We start from the raw sequence: 11,549 nt of genomic DNA, 5'->3' as shown, positions 1-11,549 counted from the left end.
GTTCACTATCAAAGATGTTAAGTTTGAGGAGTAAGGTGTGCCAGACCTAAGTCATGGTATTTTCATTTGCCTCATATGCGTGTGAAAGTTGGACAATGAATAATTGAATGCGTTTGAATTATGCAGTTGGCTAAGAATTTTGGAAGATTCATGGACTGCAAGAAAAACAAACAAATCTGTCTTAGAGCAAGTGCAGCTAGAATGCTCTTTAGAAGGGAGGATAGCGAGATTTCGTCTCTTGTTAGTTGGACATTTTGACAGGAAGGATTAGTTCCTGGAGAAGGATGTCATGTTTAGCAAAGTGGAAGGTCAACGAAAAGATGGACCAGCACAGTGGAAGTAACAATGGGTTCAAACATAACAACACATTGTGAGGATGGCACACTTGAAGGCACCTAACAACAGCAACAACAAATTGTTTGCTACCGGAAGTTTGAGTGTTGGGAAAGTGCAGAGGATTTGGGACTGCACAGGTAGTTAACCTCAGGTTGAAGAGGGCCTTATTGCCAGGTGAAGAAATTTGTACTTAACTGAGGAGGATGAGGAACCAATAAAGAAATTGTTGGGTGTCATACAGATGCTTTTTTATGAATGAGCCAATACTTTCACATTTTTGAATTGGGCAACAGGTGGTGCCATTTCCCAAGATAGAGAACGCTAGAGAAGGCATGGTTATGGGAGGAAGAGAAACATTTAGAAACAGACAGGTTGCATTTAAGGACCCTGAGGAATAAGCAAAAGAGCAAAGGATCTGAGTCAAGATCATAAGAATAAATACAGATAGCATTTATGTTGACCTTTATAGATTTTATACAAATGTTTTGGGGAAGTAAGAAGTTAGCTACTAGAGCAGACCATGTGTGGAGTCTGAGGGGCGTTTCTCTAGGTAAGAGGAGCCTTGAGAGAAATGCTCACCGAGAACCTTGAAAATCCAGGATTACCCTTCACTGAAAAGACAATCAAATATTATCTTTAAAGAAAAAAAATCCAGCATTACTGATTGGGCTTGATTCAAAAGGTAGAGGAAATCCCAGAAGGGTCTTTGTAGGGCTACATTTTAAAGAAAGCAATGCTCAAGAATATTTATTCTGGCAAATTTGAGTTCAAGATAGTGGAGGAAGGGCATTTTAAGTTTACTTCCAATTTTTTTTCAAGTTTCAGTGTAAATCCCAACACAATATATCAACATGATTCCATGCATTTAGGGAAGAAAGATATCCCGGTTAAGTGGGAAACTGCGGTGGCTTCTGGAAGACCTTCATTCTAAGCAGATTTAAGGGAAAACATTTCAATGAGAAGTCACGGCCTTCTTTCTTCACTTTGTTGTCTTCCACATTCACTGAGTAGAACTTGTGTTGATCAGTGGGACCCAGTTTGTTCCATAGTTCTGGGTTATTCTTTCTGTCCCAACTGACATCTGGATTAAGCAATGCCATATTGCACTGCTCTGGTACCTCCAACTCCAATAAATATAAAGAGAGGTTTCAAGCTCGAGTATTTCTTGGCCTGACTGAGGATCTGGTGAAGCATGTTTGTGGAGGAGGCCTTGGGTCCGGAAGGAGAAACCAAAGTTGGCAGGCCCAGAACCTAGGACTACTTCCAACTTTTTTTTTTTTTTTTTCCGAGTTTGCTTTCTTTCTTTTCTTCTTTTTTTATAGGGCAGATCATAAGTTTTACATTCAACAAATCATACACTTTATTTCATTACGATAATTATAATCCCCTTCATGTACCATCAGTTAACAGTATTTCTCTCTACTCATTTTAGCTCTTTTTTTTAAAGCACTCAGGCATATATCACAATTTATAACACCAAAGGGCACATTCTGCAAGTCTGCCTCCTGGACTCCAGCTCTCAGTCCCTCTCTTTCTATGAATCTAGAGTCCTCAGCTGCTCTGTCTCTCCATGTTCCCATAGCTGCCTCCTACTCTGGTATTGCTGCTTCTCTAGATAAGCTCCTGCATTCCACTGTGCTCTTCTCCCTTGGTGGCCCTAGGGTTCTCTGTTTCTGGATTGTAAGATTAAATACTCCCCCATATTTGTTACAAAACTTCTACCTTTACAATTGTGGCAGTTGCAATTAATTATGATAATAATTACTAACTATTGAATCATAAGAATCTTATCTCCATGTCGTTTTACCAGACATATCTAGACAAGACGAAAACTATTCAGTGGGAATTCTATCTTCCTACTCACACTCTTAAACTAAATTCTCTTTTGAAATCTTGTAAGCCAGTCACTTCATGCCTTTATTGCCGCCTCATTTTAGGTAGCCAATGTCAAACAGCCAGAGTGCTCCTTGGAGGCCAGGATGGCTAAGCTTCGTCTCTCATACTTTGGACATATTGTCAGGAGGAAACAGTCGCTGGAGAAGGATGTCATGCTGGGTAAGGTGGAGGGTCAGAGAAAAAGAGGAAGACCCCTAACGAGATGGATTGGCCAGGTGGCATCATTGATGGACTCAAGTGTGGCAGTGGTGGTGAGGTTGGCCCAGGATTGGACATTGTTTCGTTCTGTTGTGCATGGGGTCGCTATGAGTCGGTTCCGACTCGATGGCACCTGACAACAACAACAACATCTAAGTTGCCCATCCCTAGCTACCCTGTATACAGAGGGAATAGCATTGATACTTGATGTGAAGACTCCTTCCCTTTCTGTTGGTATTTTGAGCTACTACTCCATGAATGTAGGTCTTCATCATATTGTAGCAATTTATCCTCATTTCCTTTATCAAAAATTGTTTTCTTTTTCATCTGCCTCTAGTCGAGTTCTGATTATCAAGCCATTAAGGCTAGGTCAAATCGGTACTATCTGCAAGTTTGGGTTTTCTTGTGCGTCTCCCCTCACTTCATAGCAGCTGGATGCTTAGCCCTGTGGCTAAGTTCTACCCTATGGATCTATGTGGAAGTCATATGTGAAATGATAGAGCTGCTGTAAGTCACAACTGCTTTGGATTTTTGTTTGTTTGTTTGTTTATATAGTGGTCTATGTGAATATATCACCTGGTATTAAGTGCAGGTAAAGAGAAGAAACTTAAGAACTGAGCCTTGGCAGATTCCAACAGAATCAGGTTGATGAAGAACTAACAAGCTCTTCTTTCTCAACAACTTACACACACACTCTTCCCTACTTTATCTGAGTAACTCATTTAGCTCTCAGATCCTAGTTCAAACTTAACTTCCTTCATTTATTTCCTAATTTAATTGGTGCATGGTAGTGGGATTCAGGAGAAAGATGAGGATTTCTGCTCCCATATAGACTTACAGCCTCAGAAACATTCTCCATCACACAAGCACCACCAGCACTACTGGGGTTTAGTGGTGAATAGAATCATAAATTAGTTCTGGCCTTCACTGCGTTCACCTTCTACTCAATCAACAACAACAATAAAAAAAGTAACAAGATAATTACAGATGGCTAAATCAAATGCTCTAATTAAAATAAACAGGATGATAAGACTGAGCATAACCTGGTGAAGTATATTTAGGTGAGATTTAGGGCAAGATTCTTCTTCTTAGCTGATCATTGTCCTAAGATTAGAAGTATTAGGGTCCAGAAAGGAACATTCTAGGCAGAGGGAATTAGAAAGGACTTGGCCTGTCTGGAAGCCTGCCTTTCTGTATGCCTCATACTAGGCTGTCGCCTTCTGCTGTACATTCTCATAATACTTATAACCCAAAGACCTCTCAAAGAGTGACGTGATGTGAATTGAGCTGGACCTTTCATTTCTATATGCAGCCAACCAACATTTATTGAGCAGAATTAAATTATAGCAAGGCTGTCTTCCAGAAACTCAGTTACTGATAGAGGATTGATTGATAACAATTTAAAACTAAGATAATTATTGAAGATGTGGGTTAGAAAGATTGGTTCATTTGATGAAACAAGGCTCACTCACTAACTTGTTGACTTGCCCACCTTCCCTTAATCCCACCCTCCATCCCCCTCTCTCTCTTTTATCTAACATCTATGGAGGGATGACAAAAAGAAAGGGAACTGCCCCCCACCTCCCTACTTGAGGGTAAGTATCTTTCTACTTCTTCTCAACCCATTGCAATGTTTAATGCTATTTGTTCACATTTTTCTGTTGGGTATTTATCACGGCTCTGTATTTATATTCACTGGGTGAGTTAAATAGAATTTCAAGATGGCAGTGTGGGTTAAGCATAGGATTGCTAACTGCAAAGTTGGTGGGCCAAACCACCAGCCACTGCATAGGAGAAAGATGAGACTGTCTGCTCTGTTAAATATTTACAGTCTCAGAAAACCTAGGGAACAGTTCTACTTTGTCCTATAGGATCACTGAGTAGTCACAATGGCCTCGATGGCACTGGGTTTGGTTTTAGTACCAGAGGACCTATAGCCCAGAGCCTCCTTTACTACTTACTAATTATCTGACTTTGGGTAAATCTTTCCTCTAACATGGGGATTACAGTACCCTCTCCCCAGTGTGGGATGCCATGACAGTGGGCATTGCATTCTATACATCCAAAGATGGTGGTTTGGCAGAAGTATTGCATGACAAATCAAAAAGTCATTGCTGTTAAGTTGATTCCAACTCATAGCAGCCTGCAGGATACAGAAGAACTGCTCTATGTGGTTTCCTGGGCTGTACATTTTTATGGACACAGAATGCCAATCTTCCAGAGCTGCTGTTAAGTTTGAACCACAGACCTTTTGCTTACTAGTCAAACACTTAACTACTGCACCAACAGGCTTCCTTGCATGGTGTTCAGGGAAGCCAATCCGTTGGCAATTGGGAAGTATTTATCCCAATAAGAACAAAACTCTGCTCCTTCCATAATGGAAGTCCGATGACATCAGGCAGCCACCAGATTGCTGATCGATTGCCTTAAGGAAGGGTATGATCGGGGACTGAGTGTTGTTCTCTGCTGCTGGCCGATTGGGCACTGGCCAGTGGCTGTATCCAAGTCACCCTTAGTGAGTGGAAGCCCACTTTGCTGGGCCGAGGCATCATCTCCATCATTGACACCATGGCCACTTTGTTCATGAGCCCATTGTGCAATGACAGGAGTGGCTGGGGACAGAAGGTGACTGGTTTTCACAGAGTATGGCATCCTATTGATTTGATTGATAAAATTCTCCTCTGCCAAGGTCATCCTTTTGGAGCACAGTGGATCTGTATGATAAACACCAAACTGTGAACCACAAGGTTGGTAGTTTGAGCCCACAAACTGTTCCATAGGAGAAAGAGGAGGCTTTCTGCTCCCACAAGATTTACAGCCTTGGAAACTATATAGCATCATTAAGAGTCAAAACCAACTCGATAGAACTTAACAACATGGAAGAACATCAGTTTTACATTCATCCTATCATATTTCATTTAATTGCAATGATTACAATCCCCTCCATGTATCATCAAATAACCAAAGGGTACATATACCCCACAGGCCCATCCCCCCAGCCATCAGTACACAGCCCCTCTCCCTCCCTGAGTCACGTGTCCCCAGCCACTCCATCTGTCCATGTCATCATCTCTGTCTCCATCCCTGGCTTCACTGCCTTTCTGGGTAGGGTCCCACTCTCCACTCTTCTCACTTGATAGTTCCAGGGACCTCCGCTCCTGGGCTACAAAATCAATCACTCCCCTCCTTTTGTCAAAAAACATCTTCCTCTACATTTACGACCCTCACAGTCAATCCTGATGGCATTTATTCACTATTGTATCACAAGAATCCTATCCCCATTTCCTTTCACCAGCCCAGTCCCAGCAGATTGGAAATCATTCAATGGAGATTCTACCTTCCCCTGCCCTGTCTGGAACTAGGCTCCCTCTTGAAAGCTTGTAAGCCAATCACTTCTTGTCTTTATAGCCCCCTCCCCCCATTTTGGGTAGCCAATGTCTAAATTGCCTATCCCTGTCAACCCTGTGTACCAAGGGGGTGGTAGTAATCTTTGCTGTGAAGATTTGTTCCCTTTTTTGAGCTACTACATCCATAAGTATAGGTAAAGTTCATCAAATTGTAGTGGGTTACTCTTTTTTTTTTTTTTCTCCCCCTCTTCGTTCTTCAGCTAGTCAAGTTCTGATCATCCAGCCATTGAAGCCAGGTAAAGTGGGTACTATCTGCAAGTATGGGTGTTCTTAACATCTCCCCTCACTTTATACCAGCTGGACTCTTCACTCTCCGCTCTAGTCTTCTGTGGCCATGTCACTGCCTCTGGGTCCAGGAGTCCCCAGGTCTTGCCGTACTTCTGTCCATCCAGGTCTCCACCTGGACTCGCTGGGGTCTATTGAATGTGGTTGGGCTCAGCTCCCAAATTCATTACTATTTTTTTCCCCCTCTTTTCCCTTATTGGTGACCAACGTGGTCACCAGCCAGACCACATACCTGCTTGTGTATTCCCCTTGAGTCTTAGTCTTGGAAGGGAGCTTGCTCTGAGGGGACCCGACTACTTGCTTTGATGGCTCCCAGGCCAACAGCTTACTTGTTCTTATAGCAATCAATCAGATTGCCATTATTGTTTCTGATTTTTTCCTGCTGGTCTTTCTTTCACGAAGTATCTTCTGTTCTTCTAGCCGCTCCAGGCTGGTCTACTCATCATTTCTAGTGGAAATTCCCCACCTTAGAAGATTCTGGATGGGGTTCTGGATTCCACCTATGATCTTATGCAATGCAAAATCTCCACAGGAAGCCTCTTTCACTGGGCAACTTCTAGCCCCCTTTAAGGTATTCCAATCAGTTCTAGGCTGAAGATTTCTATTGTGATGTTTCTGGCTTTTCCTTTCTCCTCCCCGCACCCCCAAGTGTCTATTTTACAATAGTAGGCAAGGGAAACCAAGATTCGAAAGACAGCCAAGCATCTTAACATTATTCCCCTCTTTTACCCATTCAAACCATGCCTCAATCCCTATATCCCGGAGCCCTGTTGTTCCAAGGTTGTGCATACAGCATCATTTACCTCTGTCTCACTTAGCCTATGCAAACCTGCCTAAGTGTTCTCCCATCAGCCTTGTTCTTCCATTCTCATCCCCCTTCTTGTGTGTTGCACTCCCCCAGCACCCAAGCTATTCTCTATCTATTCTCTACCCTGTGCTCTATCTTCCCCTCCCTACCTCCCTTCATCTCATCCCGTACATCCTGGTGATCAGCAAATATATATATAATTTCCCCCCTTTTAGGGTGGGTTCTTTTTTTAGTCTTTTACTATAATGGTCCTATGCAGTATTTCTCCTTTTGTGACTGACTAATTTCACTGAGCATAATGTCCTCAAAGTTCATCCATGTTATGTGGTGGCTTGCAGCTTCCTAGTTGTTCTTCAAGGTAGCATAATATTCTATTGTGTGTATGTACCATAGTTTGTTTATCCATTCTTCAACTGATGGGTAGAAAAGCAACAGAAAGAATCAACATGAAAAGAAGTTATCTATTTGAAAGGATTAATAAAATTGACAAGCCATTAGAAAATCTAATAAAAGAGAAGAAGACACAAATAACACAAATAAGAAATGATATGGGTGATGTCAAGACAGAACCAAAGGAAACAAAAAAGATAATAACAGAATACTATGAAGAATTGTACTTCAACAAACTTGAAAACCTAGAAGAAATGGACAAATTTCTAGTAACACATGACTTACCAAGACTAGCACAGGTTGAAGTAGAGAATTTCAACAGGCTTTCTGCTCCCATAAAGAGTTACAACCTCAGAAACCCTGTTCAGGGTAGCTTTGGGTTGGAACCGACTCAAAGGCACTTAACAACAACAACAAGAGAAGACATTGATAAACTCATTAAAAACTCACAACTCACAAAAAGTCCAGGTTCAGGTGGCTTATTGGTGAATTCTAGCAACCATTCAGAGAAGAACTGACACCAATTCTACTCAAATTATTCCATAGTATAGAAAAGGATGGAAAACTCCCAAATTCACTTTAAGAAGAAAGCATAACTCTGATACTGAAACCAAGCAAAGATATCACTAAGAAAGCAAGTTATAGACCAATATTCTTCATGAACATAGATAAAAAAATTCTCAACAAAATCCTAGCAAATAAAATCCAGCAATATATCAAAAATAATAATAATAATAATACATCATGATCAAGTGTGATTCATACCAGATATGCAGGAATGGCTCAATATTCAAAAACAATCAACGTAACAAATATGCACACAAATAAAACAGAAAATCAATACACCAAAAAACCGACATGATCATAGCAATTGATGCAGAAAAGGTATTTGACAAAATCCAACACTCATTCCTGAGAGAAATACTCAACAAAATAGGAATAGAAGGGAAATTCCTCAACATAATTAATGGCATATATACAAAAACCAAGAGTCAACATCATTTTCGACTGAAATCATTCCCTTTTGATGAGGAACCAGACAAGGATGCCCTTTATCACCACTCTTATTCAATATTGTGCTGGAAGTCCTAGCCAGGGCTATCAAGCAAGAAAGGGAAATGAAAGGCACTGGCAAAACTGGAAATCCATTTCTAGGAAAAATGAAACAAGACTTATATCTCACAGCATATACAGCTATGAATTTACTGTAAAACCTAGAACTATTCAGATCATCAATGAAAAAACATGGGGACAAACTTAGGAGCTCTGATTCATGGCATAAGTACACTATCAAACATAACTGAAAACAGAAAACAATGTATGACTGGGACCTCCTAAAAATTAGACACTTATGTGCATCAAAGGATTTCACCAAAAGAGTAAAAAGAGAATGCACAGACTGGGGAAAAAATGTTTGACAACGACATATCAGACAAAGGGCTACTCTCCAAAACTGATAGAACACTTTAATGCCTCAACAAGAAGATAAATAATCCAATTAAAAAATGGGCAGAGGATATGAACAGACACTTCACCAAACAAGACATTCAGGCAGTCAACAGATGAAGAAATGCTCACGATCATTAGCCATTGTTGTTGTTGTTATGTGCCATGGAGTCGGTTCCGACTCATAGTGACCCTGTACAGGGTTTCTAAGGCTGTAAATCTTTATGGGAGCACAAAGTCTCATCTTTCTTCTGCAGAGCAACTGGTAGTTTCAAACTGCTGACCTTGTCTTTAGCAGCCTAGTTTATAGTCCATTACACTACCAGAGTTTCTTAAAAATACATTACGGTGGTGGTAGTGATTATGTGCCATGGAGTTGGTTCCAACCATAGCAACAATGTATAGTGTTTCTGGGAGTCTTGGTGTGGTGTTGCAGGTTAAAGTGCGGGACTGCAAAATTGGTTTGAACTGCAAGGTTGGTGGTTCAAGATCATCAGTCACTCATCAAAAGCCCTATACAGGGTCACTATGGGTCAGAACCAAATGATGGCACTTAACAGCAACAACAACATAAGGTTTCTGAGGTTGTAAATCCAGCTTCTTGCATTAGTTGCTCAGCATACAGATCAAATAAGTATGGTGAAAGATACAACCCTGACACATACCTTTCCTGATTTTAAACCGTTAAGTATCCCCCTTTTTCTGTTTGAATGACTGCCTCTTGGTCTATGTACAGTTCCCTCATGAGCACAATGAAATAGCCTGGTATTCCATTCTTCACAATGTTGTCAATAGTTTGTTATAATTCACATGTTCAAATGCCTTTGCCTAGTCAATAAAACACAAGTAAACATCTTTCTGGTATTCTCTGCTTTCAGCCAAGAGCCATCTGACATCAGCAATGATATCCCTAGTTCTACATCCTGGCACCTGACAACAACAATAACATCCTCCTCTGAATCTGGCTTGAAATTCTGGCCGTTTCCTCTCAATGTACTGCTGGAGTTGTTTTTTAGTTATCTTCAGTAATATTTTATTTGCATGTGATTTTAATGATATTGTTTGATGATTTCTGCATTCTGTTGGGTCACCATTCATTGGAATGGTTCTCTTCTAATCAGTTGGCCAGGCAGCTGTCACCCAAATTTCCAGGCATAGATGAGTGAAGGCCTGCATCAGTTTGTTGAAACATTTTGATTGGTATTCCATCAATTCCTAAAGTCTTGTTATTCTCCAATGCCTTCAATTCAGCTTGGACTTTTCCCCTTAATACCATAGGTTTTTGATCATATGCTACCTTTTGAAATGGCTGAACATTGACCAATTATTTTTGGTACAGTGATTGTTTTCTTTCCATTTCTTTCGATGTCTCCTGTGTCATTCAATATTTTGTCCATAGACTTCTCCGATAGCAACCCTAGACTTGGAGTTTTCTTCAGTTCGTCCATCTTGAGAAATGCTGAGTTGTTGTTTTCTTGTGGTTTTCAAAACCCAGGTATTTGCAGCTTCATTATGATACTTTCCTTTGTCTTCTTAAGTTTCATTTGAAAATTTCTGTTCAGTTCTTTTACTTCCTCATTTATTTCTGTAGAATTAGCTTCTCTGCATTCAAGAGCAAGTTTCAGAACCTCTTCTGGCATCGATTTTGGTCTTTTATGACTTTTTACTTTCTGTATATATGATGTATTTGATGTTATCCCACAACTGATCTGACCTTTGGTCATGTGTCTAATGCATCAAATCTGTTCTTGAGATGGTCCCTAAATTCAGGTGTAATATACTCTGTCTTAATTTTGGCTCTCATGTACTTGCTTTAACTTTCTTCTGCTTCAGCTTGAACTTGCATATGAACAATTGATGGTCTGTTCCACAGTCTTCCCATGGCCTTGTTTTGGCCAATGATATTAGCTTCTCCAGAATCTTTTCCCACAGATGTGGGAATTTAAGTTAATTCTTCTGTGTTCCACATAGTGAGGTCCATGTGTATAAGTTACCTTTTATGTTGTTGAACAGGTATTTGCTATGACTATGTCATACCAATTACAAAATTCTATCATGTGACCTCCAGCACCATTATTATCACCAAGGCTGTATTTTTCAATTACTGATTCTTCCTCTTTGTTTCAAACTTTCTTATTAAGTAATTTCTCATCAGTAATTATCAATGCATCTTGATTGCATGTTTAATCAATTTCAGACTGAAGAAGTTGGTAGAATTCTTTGGTTTTGTCATCATTGGCTTTGGTGGTTGGTGTGTGAATTTGAATAATAGTGGTATTAACTGGTCTTCCTTGTATACATAGAAATTAACCCATTACAGATAGCATTATACTTCAAAACAGATATTGAAATGAACTTTCTGATGATGAATGAGATGCCATTCCTCTTTAATTTGTCATTCCCTCCATAGTAAGCCATATGAATTTTCCTAGATCCATACTTTAGACAATCCACGTTCCAGTTATTAATGAATGTTTTCAACTGTTTCTTCTCATTTTGAGCTTTGCCTCACCAGCAAATGAAGATACCAAGAATTTTGCCCCATCCACAACAGACTTTGAGAAGGTAGTTCTTCCCAGGCATATTGTAAATGCCTTCCAGGCTGAGGAGCTCATCTTCTGGCACTATATCAGGCAATGGCTACTATTCATCAGATTTTCAGTGGCTAAATTTTCAGAAGTGGTTTGCCTGTTTTTCTTCCTAGCCAGTCTTACTCATATTGTTGTATGTATCAGAGCTTCATTCCCCTTATCTGACAAATAGACTCCTAGCGTGGCACTGTA

This window comes from Chrysochloris asiatica, unplaced genomic scaffold, assembly GCF_000296735.1.
Source record: "Chrysochloris asiatica unplaced genomic scaffold, ChrAsi1.0 scaffold00003, whole genome shotgun sequence".
NCBI classification, from domain to species: domain Eukaryota; kingdom Metazoa; phylum Chordata; class Mammalia; order Afrosoricida; family Chrysochloridae; genus Chrysochloris; species Chrysochloris asiatica.
The sequence above is the reverse complement of the archived record's forward strand: the minus strand, read 5'-3'. Positions refer to the sequence as shown.